This window comes from Galeopterus variegatus, unplaced genomic scaffold (genome assembly GCF_000696425.1).
Source record: "Galeopterus variegatus unplaced genomic scaffold, G_variegatus-3.0.2 Scaffold1029, whole genome shotgun sequence".
Lineage (NCBI taxonomy): Eukaryota > Metazoa > Chordata > Mammalia > Dermoptera > Cynocephalidae > Galeopterus > Galeopterus variegatus.
In genome coordinates, this window is record NW_007727140.1 from 406,935 (window position 1) to 423,684 (window position 16,750).

Sequence of the window (16,750 nt, forward strand, 5' to 3'; positions counted from 1 at the left end):
GACAAAAAAGACAAAAAAAAAAAAAAAAAAAAAAAAAAAAAGAGATAAGGTATAAAAAGACACTTAGCCCAGCACATGGTACAGTATAAGAGATCAATAATGGCACATACTGCTACCACTACTGCTCCTGGCCTAACTACACAAGAAGAACCTTACAAAACACAATAAGAGAAGAGACGCTCTCCCACAGGCTTAAGAATCTTAAGATTCCAGTTGCTGTCTCCCAGAAAAATGGTCTTTTCCTTTTCTTATTTCTCATGAATAGAGACTTACACACATATACCAAACAAACAGATAATAAATATATCATAGAGTAAGACCCTGATGAACACTCACTGGGAAAAACAGCTAAATGACAAGAAATTATGTGGGCAAAGTCAGTCACTGCCCAAGTTCTTAAGGCCTGTGGCCACAATTTCTTTGAACCATGTCATCCTAAAGGGTCCAAAGTGAGTGCTACAGCTCTTTTAGAATTTGTCAAGTAGATTTTTGGGTCTTTACTAGAAACTCTCCCCAATCCCCAACTCCACCCCCCAAAGGTCCAAAGCAATGACTAGAATCCCTTGCGATTTCCCAAGAGCCAAATGGGTTGAGTGGGTGACCTGAACTTGGTTAGAAGTGCTCCTCAAACCTTTGACCACCAGCATGCAATCAGCACAGTAGCAAAAGCTATTCCATAATGTATATAAGAATTAAGAGGGAACACAACACCCATGGCCTAAGAGGCATATTGATCAAAGAAAAAGCATCTACCATATCTACATATAATTTTTTTAAAAGGACATATCCAAAGACTGTCCAAATTTATATTTTTCTCAGCTTTGCATATTTCCCTTCAACTGTCACATAATATTTGCACTTAATAAAATATCACAAAGCCTTGTAAACCATTTACACGGGATTTATTCCTAATTCTTCCTTAGGGAAAAGAACACTCAATGTGCTCTGGGAGCAAAGAGACAATTTTATAATCCTTCTTTCATATATCAGAACCAAATAATCCCTAAAATATTTATTTTTAAATCCACAAATTAAAAAAAAATCATAACAATACACATTCAAATTAACATAAAAGAACTATTGCATAGAATTTAGATGAATGGATAAGAAAGAAAAAAAAGCAAAACTTCAAAAGGGAATTTTGATTATCTGTAATACAATATGAATCTTGATTATCTGGAATACAATATGAATTTTGATTACCTGGAATACAATATGAAATAGGAATATGACCAAACGGCCAACTTAGAAGATGGTGAAAAGCATCTGTCCCTTCTCTCAAAGATTTCTTCTTACAACTCTAGCTACTTGCTTACCAGGATTCCAGTTGAGCAAGCTAAAAGTACAGGCTTTCCAAAACCATTCCATCAAAGAAAGCTATAAACAGCCCAAGGCAGAAGAGACACCATTAACAACCCAATAATACTTTTAAAGGATCAGACCGAGAAAATAGGCAAAATGAAGTAGAAATCAACAAAAGTTTAGGAAAATTAGAAAATAATAAGTATATAAGACAAACAAAGGAAATCTAACATAAAGATAATTGTTGTCATTTAACAGAACCAAAAAAATGGAAAATAAAAAAAATTGGAGATATAATTCAAGAAAAATGGCCAGAAATAAGAAATAGATCTATGAATCATGAGAATTCAACCATGTCTACATAACCTAGTAAAGTTAGTGAACATGGGAGATAAAATCCTTTTATTATCTAGTCAAAAAGATCAATTCTCCTATAAGGATAAAAGATTCTGCTGACTTCAAACTTCCACATACCAACACTTAACATCAGAAGTCAGAGGAGCAATGCCTATAGAAGACTACAGGAAATAAAACAAAGAATTTTATACCCAGCTAAACTGCTCAAAATAAATGTAACAGATAGAAATTTTAAAAATGCAATAACTCAGAGAATAATTTCCACTCACCCTTCTTGAGGAAACTATTAAAGAATGAACTATGAGTAACTAAGAGATGAATGGAGAAACTATATAAACAGTACTGGCAGTGAGCAATAAATCCATTTAGCTCTAGAAATACATTTAAAACAATTGTGGGGGTTAAGTTACAAAACGGAATAATAATGTTATAAACTATTAAAAGGGTCGAAAGAGAAAGGGAAAGAAATAGGGAAGGTGGATGAAAGAACAAAATTTTTGAAAGCTGAAAGATCAAGTGTTAGAGATATAAGTACATTTAAAGGTATAACACATAAGCACTAGAACTAAAAGATAAAATAATCTAAAATTAAATTGAATAGTGAAAAAAAAAAGTAGTAGAAAGTAGAAGTATAATTTTGATAATGTTTAATAGGGAGGATCACAAATGCTACCCAAAGAAATAGAGGACTATAGGCCGGCCCGGTGGCGCACTGCTACAGTGCGCCGCTTGGGAGCGCAGCGGTGCTCCCGCCAAGGGTTCGGAACCCACATACAGACCGGTTCCCGCTCACTGGCTGGGCGAGGGGCGGGCGCAGCACGGAGGGTTGCGATCCCGTTGCTGGTCCCGGTCCGGTACGGGTGCGACACAAGGTTGCGGTCCGTTGCCGGACACGAAAAAAGACAAAAAGGAAAAAAAAAAAAGAAATAGAGGACTAAATTTGCCATGTAAAATCATAGGTATAAGAATATCCACAAAACCAAAATAAAAATATAAACATTCCCAATTAAATAAAAAACACAATTAAAATGATGCAAAGAAAACACAATCCATATCATGATTTAAAATAAAGAGAAAAGTTCTGTCATGTTTTTTATAAGACCAAACATATATGTCCAATCGATAAATGTAAAGAGCCTAAATCCAAGCAATAAAAGAGAAAACTTACACATCAGATCAAAGCAAAACTCAATCATTAAAAATAAAAGCACATAGGCAAATGCAAAAAAACATTTTAAAAGAAATCATGATTTTGGACAGGCTCATTTAGTGCAAAACATTAAAATTCATGAAGAAGGGTAATTTATATTTATAAAGTACATCCACAATAAAGATTGAGTACTTATAAATATCTATACTACAAATAACATGGCATCAAAGTTAATGAGGTAGAAATTATAGAAAATACTGGACAAAAAGAAAGAAACGTTTATAGTTGTAGACTTTAATTCACATCTCTTAACCTATGACAGATTAAGTAAAACAAAAGGAAGGATACAGACTACTTAAATACACAATTTGAAAGGTAGATCTAATTGATAAAACTCTAAAAACTGAGAATACAGCTTTTATTATCTTTTTTTCTGGTGGCTGGCTGGTTTAGGGATCCAAACCCTTGCCCTTGGTGTTAAAACACAATGCTCTAACCATATGAGCTAACTGGCCAGCTGAGAACATAGCTTTTAAAGTTCCCATCAAACATTTACAGAAATTGAACATATATTAGCCCACAAAGAAAATCTCAGACATACAAATGGCCAACAGGTATATGAAAAAATGCTCAATATCATTAATCATCAGAGAAATGCAAATCAAAACCACAGTGAGATATCATCTTACTCCAGTTAGAATAGCTATTATCAAAAGGAAAATAACAAATACTGGTGAGAATGTGGAGAAAGGGGAACTCTTATACACTTCTGGTGGAAATGTAAATTAGTACGGCCACTACAGAAAACAGTACAGAGGTTTCTCAAAAAACTACAAATAGAACTACCATATGATCCAGCAATTCCACTACAGAGAAATGGAAATCAATATGTCAAAGAGATACCTACATTCCCATGTTTATCACAGCTCTATTCACAATATCCAAGATATGGAACCAACCTAAATGTCCACCAACAGATGATTGGATAAAGAAGATGTGGTAAATACACACAAAGGAATACTACTCAGCCAGAAAATAGAATGAAATTCTGCTATTCACAGCAGCATGGATGAGCTTGAAGAAAATTATGTTAAGTAAAATAAGCCAGGCACAGAAAGAGAAATAACACATGTCCTCACTCATATGTGGGAGCTTAAAAAGTTGATCTCACAGAAGTAGAGAGTAGAATAGTGGTTACTAGAGATTAGTAAGGGGAGAGATTGATACAAAATTGTAGAGCGAGAGGAAAAATAAAATCAAGTGCTCTATAGCAATATAGGGAGACTATAACTTCAAGTAGCTACTTGAAGTCAACAACAAATTACCCTATAACTTCAAGTATCTAGTTGAAAGGATGTTGAATGTTCCCAACACAAAGAGGTGACAAATGTTTGAGGCAATGGATATGCTAAATACCTATGATCATTGTACACTGTATAAATGTACCCAAATATCACATTGTACTCCATAAATATATACAATTATCATGAGTCAATTAAGAAAAAATAAATTAAAAAGAAAAAATGTTTTTCAGAGACAGAAGTAGATTAGAGGTTACCAGAAACTGCGGGGAAGGAATAATGAGAAGTTATTGCTTAATGGGTACAGAGTTTACGTTTAGGATAATGAAAACATTTTGGAAATAGATAGAGGTAGTGCTTACACAGCAACTGTATGTTTAAAAATGCTTAAGATGGCAATCCTTGTTATATATATTTTGCAACAGTTTAAAAAAAAAGCAAATCTCAATCAATCCCAAAAAGTAGAAATAGTACTGACAACATTCTCTGATAAAATTAAAAAGAAAACTTGTACATAAAAGCAACAAAGAGCACTACATGGAAAAATTTTTACATCTTTCTCTTAAAACTTTTGCATCAAAGAGGAAATCAAAAACTGAAATTGGATAGAAATTAACAATGCAAGCTTTATTAATGTATCTTTTACTACTAATGTATTAATGTACCTGGGATACATCTAAAGCAATAATGAGAGTAAGCATAATCTTTAAATACTTAAATGACCTAAATTAATAAAATTACAAGAATAAAAATAAATAAAGCATTTAACCCAGAAAGGTAAATAACAACAAAATAAACTTAGGGAAAAGAGTGGGAATGAATATAAGGAAAGAGAAAAGCAGATGTAAATGAATTAGAAAAGCAAAGAATGGTAAAACTCACAAATGCAAAAGCTGGTTATGTGAAAAAAAATTACATGATACGAAATTGGTTACTTCACCAAAAAACAAGCAAACAACAAAATAAGGAGAGAAAGCACAGATAAAACAAGATATGAGAATGGGGAACTACAGATTCAAAGGAAATTAGAAAATATCCAAAAAATAAAAAATAAATTTTAAGCAAATACAAAGTTTATACAAATAAATGTTAAAATATAGGTAAAATAGTTTTCTGACAAATAAAAATGATTAAAATAAAAATGATTAAAACTGACCCCAAAAGAGAAAAAAATCCAAACGATTAAATAACCATAAAAGAGAAAAATGTGTCTAACAGTGACATCCAAATAATTTCATAGATCTTGATTCTGTGAATCCAAAGGAATTCTACCAAACCCTTAAGGAATAGTTAGCTTTAGCACTGATTAAACTGTTCCAGAGCATAAAAAAGGAAGAAACATTTCCATATTATTTTTATAATCCATCATAATATTGACTACAAGATCACACAAAGATAGCACATATAATGAAACTATAGATTAATACTTTATTAGCTGAAATCTTAACAAACAAAACCTAACAACACACTGAAAGAACAAAATACTACGATCAAGTAGGATTTATTCTGAGAATGCAAGGATGGCTCAACTTTAGAGAATACATTGAATTTTTATACATTTTTTATAATTTATATTATATTTAATATGGTATTTTAAAATTTACCATATTAATAAATCAAGAGAGAAATATCATATAATTTCCATAAATTCAGAAAAGACATCTGATAAATTCAGTATCTTTTATTTATTAAAACTCTTCATGAGACAGGAATAGATGGACACTTCCTTAATATGATAGAATATATTCTCAATCCAAAAGGCAGAATCATTCTTAATAGGGAAACACCAGAAGAATTCCTATTTAAGTCAAGAATAAGACAAAGAAAAAGTTAATAGCCTTCTCATACAAACAAAAAATAATTAGAAAATACATTGGAAGATCCCATTTTAAATGGCACCAAAAATAATCTAGGAGTAAACTTAACAAGAAATGTATAAATTCTATATGCACAAAACTTTTAATCACTTCTAAAACACAGATAAATCTTACTACATTAAATTTTTTTTTCTGTATGGCAATAAAAAACAACAAACAAAATCAAAAGACAAACATACTATATTTGCAATATGTATTTCCTTAGCATAACATTCCTATATATTAATAAGAAAGAACCAACTACCCATTTTTTTAAATGGTCAAAGGACATAACAGCAGAAAAGAAATTTAAATGGTTCTGAAACATAAAAACTGTTCAATCTCATTCATGATAACAGAAGCACAAATTAAAACTAAGTTAAGCCTATTCATTTGGCAAAGATCAATGTGTGGTAACATTCTGTTGGTGAAGATAGAGAAGAAAAGGCACCCTCATACACTGTTGGTGAATATAAACTGATATAATCACCACGGAAGGCAATTTGACAATATCTATCAAAATAACAAACGTCCATGCCCTTAAGAAAAAATGTCCTTGCCTTGAGATCAAACAATTCCACTTCTAGGAATCTGTCCTGCAGACACACTCACCCATAAATTACATGAATAGTCGCTGAAACACTGCTTATAATAGCTATAGACTTGAAACAGCCAAGTGCCCATCAACAGGAAACTGATTAAATAGATTACAGTACATTCATACACTGGAATACTATTCAGCCATTAAGACAAATGACTAAACTATTTATTCTCTGACATGGAACTACCTCCAAGATACATTACTAAATGAAAAAGAAAAAGATGCATAACAATAATATATGAATTATATAAAAAAGAAAGAAAAAAATTATAGGCATGTATATGCATTAATATCTCTGGAATGATATATAAGAAAATGACGGGGTGTGTGGGGGCCAGCCATCAGGTACAGTATAGTGCTGATAACACCAAGGTCTAGGGTTCAATCCTTGTACTGGCCAGCCGCCGAAAAAACAAAACAGAATGATGGGGATAATGGTGAATTTGGGGGAGAAGAGGGAGTGGAATGGAGAGTAGGAACTAGGTGGATGAGAATCAGGAACAGGAAGAGACTTACTATACTCTTTGGTACCTTCTGAATTTGTACCATGTATATACCTGATCTCTTTTTTAAAATTAGTGGGGAAAAAATGAACAAGCCATGCAAATGAAGTTCCCACTGTAAAAGGAGCTGGGATTCTGCAGAGTATGAACCTGGTTCATATTAAAATATTTTGGCTCATGTTAACTTCTTAACATATGCCTACCTGTTTAGGTGGGTTTTTAGTGCCAATTTACAGCATAGTTTGTCTATGAGCCATGTTCTGTTGAGCCACGGCCATTTCAAACAAACATATGGCCAACAAATAACATATAATGGCTGATAATAGTTTCAGTCTTTCCTCTATTGCAAATTACAAACATTTTATGAACAAGTCAATGAATGCATGATCAAGTATGACTTTTTAAGTCACTCTGCCATTTTAAGGAATGTAAGCATTACAATCACAGCAAATTGGGCCAATGAAGTTTGTCATTTGGAAATCTCCAAACCATCAGCAATTAAAGATTTTTCTGTGAACCCCAAATCAAGTATTCTTTGGGAACTTTAACTTTTCTTCAAGTTCCTTTTGTTTCATTTTATTCCATGAAACTATGAAAGACTATCAGATACACAAAACCAAAACAAAAATCCTGTATCTATCTGTGAAATGTTTAACAGCACCCTGAATTTACAATGCAGCTTCAGTCCAAATAACATGTATGATTTATTAAAGTTCTAAGACTTAACTTCTAGCACATATTTACAATACGAATCTTTCATTACTCAGAGCAATTCTCTTTGATATACATTCTTTAAATCAGCTGCCTTTTATATTTTGATTATAGACTATTTTAATTATGCACTAAAAAAGAACATATCTCCCACTAAGAAAATGAGCACCAGCTACTCCAAAGTAATTTCCCCAGTACAATCTCCATTAAGCCTCTAAATACTTCCTTTACTAATTCAATGAATTAGAACTCTATTGTTTATGAATCACCTTTATGTTTGTAGGCCTATAACCCTTCTTTTATAAAACACGATTGCTATGGAAGGAAATGATATTTATGTCTGATTAGAAATGAAAACACTATTACATAAATCAGTTTGGGCATTTCTTCACGTCTTGAAACATGATCGGCAATTTACTCTAATTGGTGATCAAGGAAACTATCTTGTGATCAATTAAAGTAATTACCAGATTCCGGCAACACAACCTACCTTAATTTCAGCTAGAGTCTGCACTTCTTCAACTTTAATTAAAAATAATGAAAATTATTAAGCAAAATGCACAGCAAGATCATTGCCAAGCACGCACATGTCACAGGACAGGACCTTCCCTTGGTGTTGGTGACTTATCAATCACATAAATGTTGCTTGGCACACCAACGAAAGGCTTTCTTTGCCCCAGAATATGATTATATGTCTTACCATGACTTTCACATGGAAAATACTGTTAACTATTCTTACCACTGCAAAGGAAACATCAAATCTTAATTTGCAGGCAACACAAGAATATTCTCAACTAGAATTGTAAGGAACAGACCCAACCAAAGATGTATTTGATCCATGCTTTTTTTTTCTGGACTGTCGGTCGTATTTTGAGCATGGTGGTCAACTGCAGTGACTTTAGGGTCAGAGAGTGAGGTTCAGTTCCTAGCTGTGCTATTCACTAGCTATGTGACCTTATAAAAATTACCTAACCTTTGAAATGAACTTCAGTTTCCTCATATGTGAAAGGGGGATAACTCATGTAACATACTTTATGGTATGCCTGGTACTCTATTAAGCACTCAGTGAATGCTAGTGATTACTATCATCATCAACAACCCTATAACATTATAGGGTCTGTTGCCTGGAAAGGAAGAATTCCTTTCCAAACGTAGCAGAAGACCAATTTGAAAGACAAAAAAATTCACCTTTGCAAGGCTGAGAAAACCAGAAACATCTTTAGAACTGTCTAAGTTAGTGTAGGCATAGGAAGATTTTCTTGTGGAACTGGCAATCTGTCGGTGAGCATTTTAGTCAAGCAGGTGACTCATGTCACCCCTGAGGAAGTGGGACTAAAGGCCTTGCCTGAGGACCACTCCCTGGGCAAGTTCAGTGTGTGTGTCTGGAGGCAGACACAACCCCCACCAATCCCGGGCCTCTAGCCCATCTGCCCTCTACTTGATCCACTACAGATCTCAACATTTCCAATAACTCAGGCCAAGAATATCCAACTCTAAAATTAAAACTGGCTTCCCCAGGCACTAATGACAATATCCACAAGCTACTGAAAGAGCAGCCTGCTCTACCACGGCCCAGGCTGAATTAGTCCCCTCTTATCTAGTGGTAATAAGTACACCATCTATGAGATAGCACACTCACTTCTAAACATTGCCTTCAAAAGCTGTGTTCACAGACCATAACATTTTAGAACCTTTTTAAAAGAAAGTTCTTAAGTTATCATTTTTGGCAATTACCATTATATCCTAAACAGCCAGCTGGAAAAATAAGGCAGCTCTCTAGCTAATGACATGGTACCATCTTCAATATATATTGTTAAATGAAAAAGCAAGATGCAAAACAGTTTTCCTTTCAGAATTAGGACCTATCACTACATTAGTAAATTCTTCCTGAATTCACAGGCTAGGAAAATTCCTCTTTGATAGGGGTCTACTAATATAAATCCACTCCTCTCCATGTAGCAGAGTTTAACCAACATAAATACCACTAAACACAATTTGACCTAAGGTTCCTTAATTTCTGTTCCATTTTTAGTGAAAGTTCTCTAACTAGATAAATTTTGCACAGCTGATGTGTGCAAAAAAGACATTCTGGCCGAGATGATCACAAGCTGAGAGTATCTTTTTCTTGAAAGGACACTACTCATTTCTGAATTCCTCTACACATAATTTGAAATTACCTTTCCCCACATCTTCATCAGCTACTACTGTCTGATTAGTTCCTTCTTGAGTTTCTCACAATCCTTCAATTTTGCCCTCTTAAAATCGGCACATTATACCAGTTTTCTATTCTCTCCCCCTAAAGCAGACTGAAACACTGGTTTCAAAACCACTCCAAGAGGAATCTACCAGAAAAGCCACTTATGCCTCACTGTTCATTGGGCTGCTCATTATTGCCAGTCAGCTGCCTCAGAAAAGTTCTCAGTTCCCTGAATTGCTTATAACCCATATTTGTTAACTTTCAGGGTCTTATGAGGTGAGAAGAGGTATTACAAAGACTACCAAAGACTTTTGTTTTATTTTAGCTATCCTTTCAGAACTTAGAATTTAATTAAGCTCCTTGGTATTGCCATCATTATAACATTTATAAAAATTTAAATTTATATAGAAAAAATATTCCTAGGCTTCAACTTCATGCATTCAAATCACTAAGATACATGCAGTATGTGGCCAAATACATTTTAAAAAATTGAATAATATGCAAAATGGCAAAGTCTACTCTCTAACTTTTCTTCTTTATAATCAACTAGCTCCTTTCAAGAGACACAACTACTAACATTGTTTAATTCCCGTTTATATCTGACATGAAACCATCCTCCCCTGTTATCACACTAAAAAAAATCTTTATGCATCTACTTTTAAAGAGAGAAAGAAAAGGCAAAAAGGCTTCTGCTCAAATTGGGACATGTTAAATTAAACAAAGTCAAGATCCTGTAACAATAACCAAAAGGGTGAAGGAAGAGAACAAAGTCTCAGGGCAGAAAGAACACCCACTACCACCATCTGTGGGGCGGTGGGGGCAACGGGGAACTCAAAAAATATTTTAAAGAAACAAAGCAACAACTAATTTGACTTAATGGTACAGTAAATACATTTTTCACAAGCAGTACACATTTTGTAAAATGGAACATCACCTCATTTCATATAGTAAAATATCAGATGGTATAAAGAGGTCTGCACAGCATCAACAAATCCCTATTATCCTTTCTTTTACTTATTTGTAAACTGGGAATCAATCCTTTTAAGAGTTTTAAAGCAAAGTTTATGCAACATTTCCCAATATTTTCTATAAGAAAAATACATCACCCAAATATTGGAGCCTGTTTGGACATCCCAATAACTGCACAAAGGACCTCCAGTGACAGACAGTGGCAATGTGTCACTGGAAGAAAAAAGCTCACCAGATCTATGTTCCAGAAACTATGCCAAGCAAGAAGCAGCCCAGGAAATAGACCATCTCATAAGTTGTATTTATTTGTTTCAAAGTGCACACAGGGGTTGTGAACTTGGAAAGGTCCCTGAACCTGCCAGAGTTTTCAGACATTGAGCTAAAGCAAACCACAAATATATTCAGAATTTATCCTCAACCTGTTATGATGAGGCCTAAGAAGAGATAAATTCCTACACTTACACATTGAAAATAGGGACGTTTTTGTTTTTGTGTTTTAAACAATAATACTAAATAATTAAAGAAAAATCTCAGGTCTTAAGGCCACATGGAGAGTAAAGTAAACTTAGCACTTACCCTATTTCTGGTATCGAAGACTCAAGGTCTGGTGAGTGCTGTCATCATATCCTGAAAAATTCTAATCCCAGCTACGTCTCGTTCCATGGCCTTGAGCGAATCCCAAACCTCTCTCCCCTCTACCAGTCTGTGTAAATTTGAGGCTCTACTGCTTCTCAATGTCACTGTGGGTGTGAGGTCTTATAAAAATGCTGAGTTCTGTGCACAGAAAACATGCTACCATCAGATTCCGAAAAGGCTCCAATTTGCTTGAATCATACACAAAGCAATTTTGTGCCATTTTTCGTAATCTAGAAAATTTGTTTTGTGTGGACAAATAAAATTACCTACATCTTGAATACAAATGAAAAATTATGTCTCTGTGCCAAAAATTCACAAATAATGCAAATAACTCATAAAACAGCAATGAATGGAGGAGACATTTAAAAGAATAAATACTTAAGTCAATTTTTTTCCCAGTATTCCTATATAAATTGCCTTAACTTCAGCTGTTGATCTAGTAAGTTTTTTTTTTAGTTTTGGGGGTTTTCTTTTATAATTCACAATATCCTGAAAGAAAGAAAAAAAAAGGGTTTGCTTTCCTGAACGTGTATAAATGAGAATGCTTGTTTTCTCCCCTCAGAGCAGACTCCCATTCAGTTCCACCACAGAGCAGTCACCTTCTGAGTACAGGTGAGGCTGGCGGGCAGGCAGCACACAGCAAAGCTCCATCTCTGCACCAAGTCTGCATAGCTTGTTTACAATCCCACCAGAGGAAAGCAATGCAACTGCCTCTAAAACATTGGGGCAAAAAAAGCACACCGATGCAGTGGGAGTGCTCTGCCATTCGATGCAAGTGCTACAGAGAAACTCTTCCCTTTTGTTTTTAAAAGTTTATTTCATACCTTATGTAAATCATACTTTATATATTAGGCAATAATATTTAAGAAATACTCAAGTCAAATTAAAGGCTTCAATAGCCTTGCCAAAAGCACTGTGATTTTCCTATAAAAAAATTATTCCAATTTGTTGATCTTACATAGGATGAAACATACTGTAACAATCTTCATAATTTATGTCCTGTTGGGACACAATGATTTAAAGTAACATAATACAGAGCTGCATCACAGCTAATCTAAACCACCTGACCAGATAAACACCAGCTTCCCTTCTCTCTTCAGCAAGGGCATTTCTGTTTATTGTCATATCATTTCCTCATTCTAGGAACATACAGAATGAATGCAGCCAACCTGAATTTCAGTGGGAGGCTGAGACGACCTTTCCCATGTCAGGAGTTTTGTGAGCACACAAGTACCAGTACAATGTCAAGGGTTTACAAGACAGAAAACAATCCGAGAATTCCACCCTCAAAATCATTTACAGCGAAGCAAATATGGATTCATCCAGTACAATCTGGACCAGGTGTGGTGCTAAAAACCACAGTCTTTTGGTTGTTATTTTTTGTATAGTTGTTCTTTTAAAAAATGTTACTGGAGAGGTAATTCTTTAAAATTAATTATGGGGCTTATTGTGAGCCAAATTTTAATAAATGCTTCAATCATGCCTCTTACACTCACAGGCACTCATGATCTGATTAACCAAAGAGAAACACTCTAATTAACCAATGGCTTTTGGGGATGAGGAACCTCAGTAGAAGAAAAGACAGAGCAGATATGGCACTGACCATTTTCATTTCTGGTATACGACTGCACAGGCAGATTTCAAATTGCGAGATTTCTCCAAGGTCCAAATCCCCTCACCCTCTTCACATATGCAAAGCCTTACTAGGCACAGGGAGGTTTTTAGGGGAACTTAAGAGAAGGGTTTAAAGTTTCAATCGTGAAAGAAAAAGTGCAGGAACACATGTGCACTCAGCAGATAACAATTCACTGAAAATATTTTAAATCAAAACAAAACGCCTGTCTGACCAAATTTTTATAAACTTGGTTGGGGAAGAGGAAAACAAACAATTGTTTAAGGGTGGTTTCCAATATTGCTTTCTGCTGTTACTGAGAATTTTCAAAGCACCTGAGTAGACTCTTTTCTGATCAAGTAGCACCTTCTGAACATAACCGATTCTTGCTGACTATGGATCTTAGTGTATCTCAGGGCTATTACTCTGAAAAACAACTCTTATTGCTCAGTTCAGGGAACAAAGAAGAAAGGAGAAAATACAACGAGCATTTATAAAATAACTACTCTGGACCTGGCATTCACTGCAACCCTGTGAATAGGTTTATCATTCCTATTTTATGGAAGAGAGAACTGAGGCTCCAAGAGGTAAAAATCACTTGTCCAGAGTCATACCCCTCATAAAAAGTGAGGCTAGGATTTAAATTCAAGTGTGCCCAACTCCAAAGCCTCCACATGTGAGTGTTTAGGCACAAATCCCTACAGGTCAGATTATACTATTTCCTTTTTTTTCTTTTACCTAAAAATGAATTATAGCAAAAATAAGTTTCCTGTAATTCTTATTTTAAAAGTTTAATTACAAGAGGTTTAGAAAAAACTACGAGGTTTAGAAAAAAAACAAATGTATTTTGTTTTTATATTTTCCCTGTGCCCTTTTCCCCACAATTGTCATAATATTCATCTAATTGTGTATCCTGAACCTCTTTATAACATTAAAAGATTCTACTCATTTTCTATGTGGCACCATGGTTTTCTTTACCTACTTTTAGAAACTGCACAATCTCACATACAATGGGTAACCGTCTCTTTTAGAAACTAATTCATATAAATGTTTCAGTCACATAGAAGAGAGGTGGCACCATGGTTTTCTTTACCTACTTTTAGAAACTGCACAATCTCACATAAAATGGGTAACCGTCTCTTTTAGAAACTAATTCATATAAATGTTTCAGTCACATAGAAGAGAGACATGTATACCAAATATATCTTTTAAAGCTTGGCCTTCTGAAGAAGAAGATTCCTTGAACTCTCTACTAATGTACATTGCAGAGTTTCAGGGAAAAAATTAGAAGAACAACTTCTATTCTACAATCAAGAGGTTGTAGAATAAATGAGAAAACTTTTTTTAAGATCCTTTTTTTCAATGCCCAGTGAAAACATTAGATAATAGAATAAAGTTCTTTTTAGCTGAGCACCTATTAAAGCAACCAATTATTTTAGGTACTAACAGTCTGCTGGGATAAAACAATGACAATTAAAACTGTTAGAAAAAATAATCTACCCACCAAACTTGAAATGGCACAGACACCATCATGAAATCCTCCAAGGAGCAGGCAGTGCATGCTGTGGAAAGATCCCTGGAGTAGACTTCTCAGGGAATTGAGTTCTCTTGCTCAAAATACTTCTTTCAGTCACCCAACCTAAACACTCAGCTCCCGCCTTTGTCCAGAAGAGGGCCACTCAGCGAGGGCTGTGAGAAGGCTGAAGAGTCAGGATGCAAAAGAGCTTTAAGTATTTTTGTCTTCAGTGCTTAGAGAACACCGAGTACTGCTCTGCAACGACCCAAATCTTAAGTTCTCTAAATTATATTTGAAGAGTTTCATAATGAGGTCAAAGTCTCCATTCCCTCTTGCTCTGCCTAATCTTACCTTAAGCACCTGATGCAAACATGGGGGCCATTCCTACCTTGTTGTTCTGAGATATATTCTTCATTGAAACCTTGGGAATTATAACCAGTTGCAAATCCAGCATTATAATAAAACAAAAAATATGCTTTGCTAAGACTATGAGGATTGGGCATGAGGTCAGGAATAAGTTGGGGTGGTTCCGAAAAGCAAGCACAATCTGGAGAGCCATGCCTCATGAGACCAACAGAGTTGGAGCTGGCAGGGACTGCAGCAGTTACCTGCCCTAAATCCCTGAGGCTCAGAAAAGCATGCCTTACAATTTTTAGAGTTTAAATTCATTTTATTTATAAAAGTGGTGTTCTGCTTTAACTTAAATCTCTCTGAGCCCATGCAGAATGTAATGGAAAAGAACCCGAATAGTCCTGTGACACAGGAAGTCCACAGACCAAGAAGGAAACGTGTGCTTGGGGTGCAGACCTAGCTCTCTCACCTTAGTTAATTACTTCTCCTTCAGCCCTGGATTCTCCAGTATGGGAAGAAAGGGTTGGATGAATGACAGATGGGGTTCCTACCTCTGTGTGACTTTACCAACCTACGGAGAAAAATGCAGTGTTCCCTGGTGATTAAAAAAAAAAAAAAATCTTCTCAAAGCACAGAGCGGGGTCTCCCTAAGCCAGCAATCATATTGTTTATGAAGAGGGGATTGGTAGTTGGGAGAGAATCTTAGAGTTCTATGTCTAGCATAAAGGAAGTGTTTTACAAGCTCCAGTAAAACTTTAAGGTAGTTAAGTGCCCAATTTATCTTTCAGTTTCATATACTGTAAGACAGACCCCAAGTTACAGATGTCTGTCTCAGTTTCCCCAGAATGAGCATTTTTTTAACCTTCTTGTATGCTTCACGTGAAGCTGCTGCTCATCGCAGGCAGAAGGTGGTGCCTTCCTTAGATGCGTTTAAGGTTTTATACCCGGAGACTGTGTCTACACACGGTGGTTACTGCACAGGATTTTAGCAATCTCTGTTTTTCTGTACAGACTGGGGCAATCTGCACCATTCTTTCTCCTGACTGCCTCAGATTTCCCCAAAAACACTCTCCAAAGATGATGAAGGTTTCTCCTCTGACCCAGAAGATGCCCCATACACATTATATGGGCTTAATATGTCATGAACACAAACTTCTAAAAATTTCAGAATCTCAAAAAAAAAAAAAAAAATCAACAAAACCCAAAAATAAGAAAATTACTACATTACCATAAGCTTGTAATAAACTACAAATTCTGCCTGGCCAACTCCTGTTTGTGTTCCACTTTCTAAGAAGACAGGGCAGTACTGAATGATGACAGGTAAAAGAAACTTAGGTATTTCTATTTTTGGAAGGTTGCAGGTTGAAGTTACTAAAATACTATTCTGTTATTTTCTTTAAATATATTTCCTTTAAACAGTAAATATGGTCAGATATATTCCAAATATGATATTTTTTAAAAGAGTAAAAACAATTATAATAATGGATTTAATTTAAGAAAAATCTGCTCACAAATCTGACAACAGGAAAAATGAAGGTTATATTAACATAGCCAGTATTTACATTATTCCATTTAAGTAAAGCCTTTGGATTTTAGATGTGCAGGTAGGCCCTACTTTATTAGAAAGCTTACGGGCCGGCCTGGTGGCGCACTGCTACAGTGCGCCGCTTGGGAGCGCGGTGGCGCTC

The 16,750-nt window shown here is 35.1% G+C and overlaps 1 protein-coding gene across 3 annotated transcripts in view; it reads right to left on the reverse strand.

Moving 5' to 3' along the window:
- LOC103591786 (pterin-4-alpha-carbinolamine dehydratase 2) overlaps positions 1-16,750 on the reverse strand; it is a 22,989-nt gene that overhangs the window by 2,004 nt on the left and 4,235 nt on the right. Inside the window, exon 1 of one of the 3 annotated variants that reach the window (XM_008574302.1) lies at positions 14,700-14,729. The exons of 1 other annotated variant lie outside the window; for it this stretch is intronic. The gene's annotated coding sequence lies outside the window, so the exon portion shown is untranslated. Of the gene's footprint in view, positions 1-11,523; positions 11,690-14,699; positions 14,730-16,750 lie in introns of those variants that run through there. One more of the 3 variants, XM_008574301.1, reaches the window with a different exon arrangement.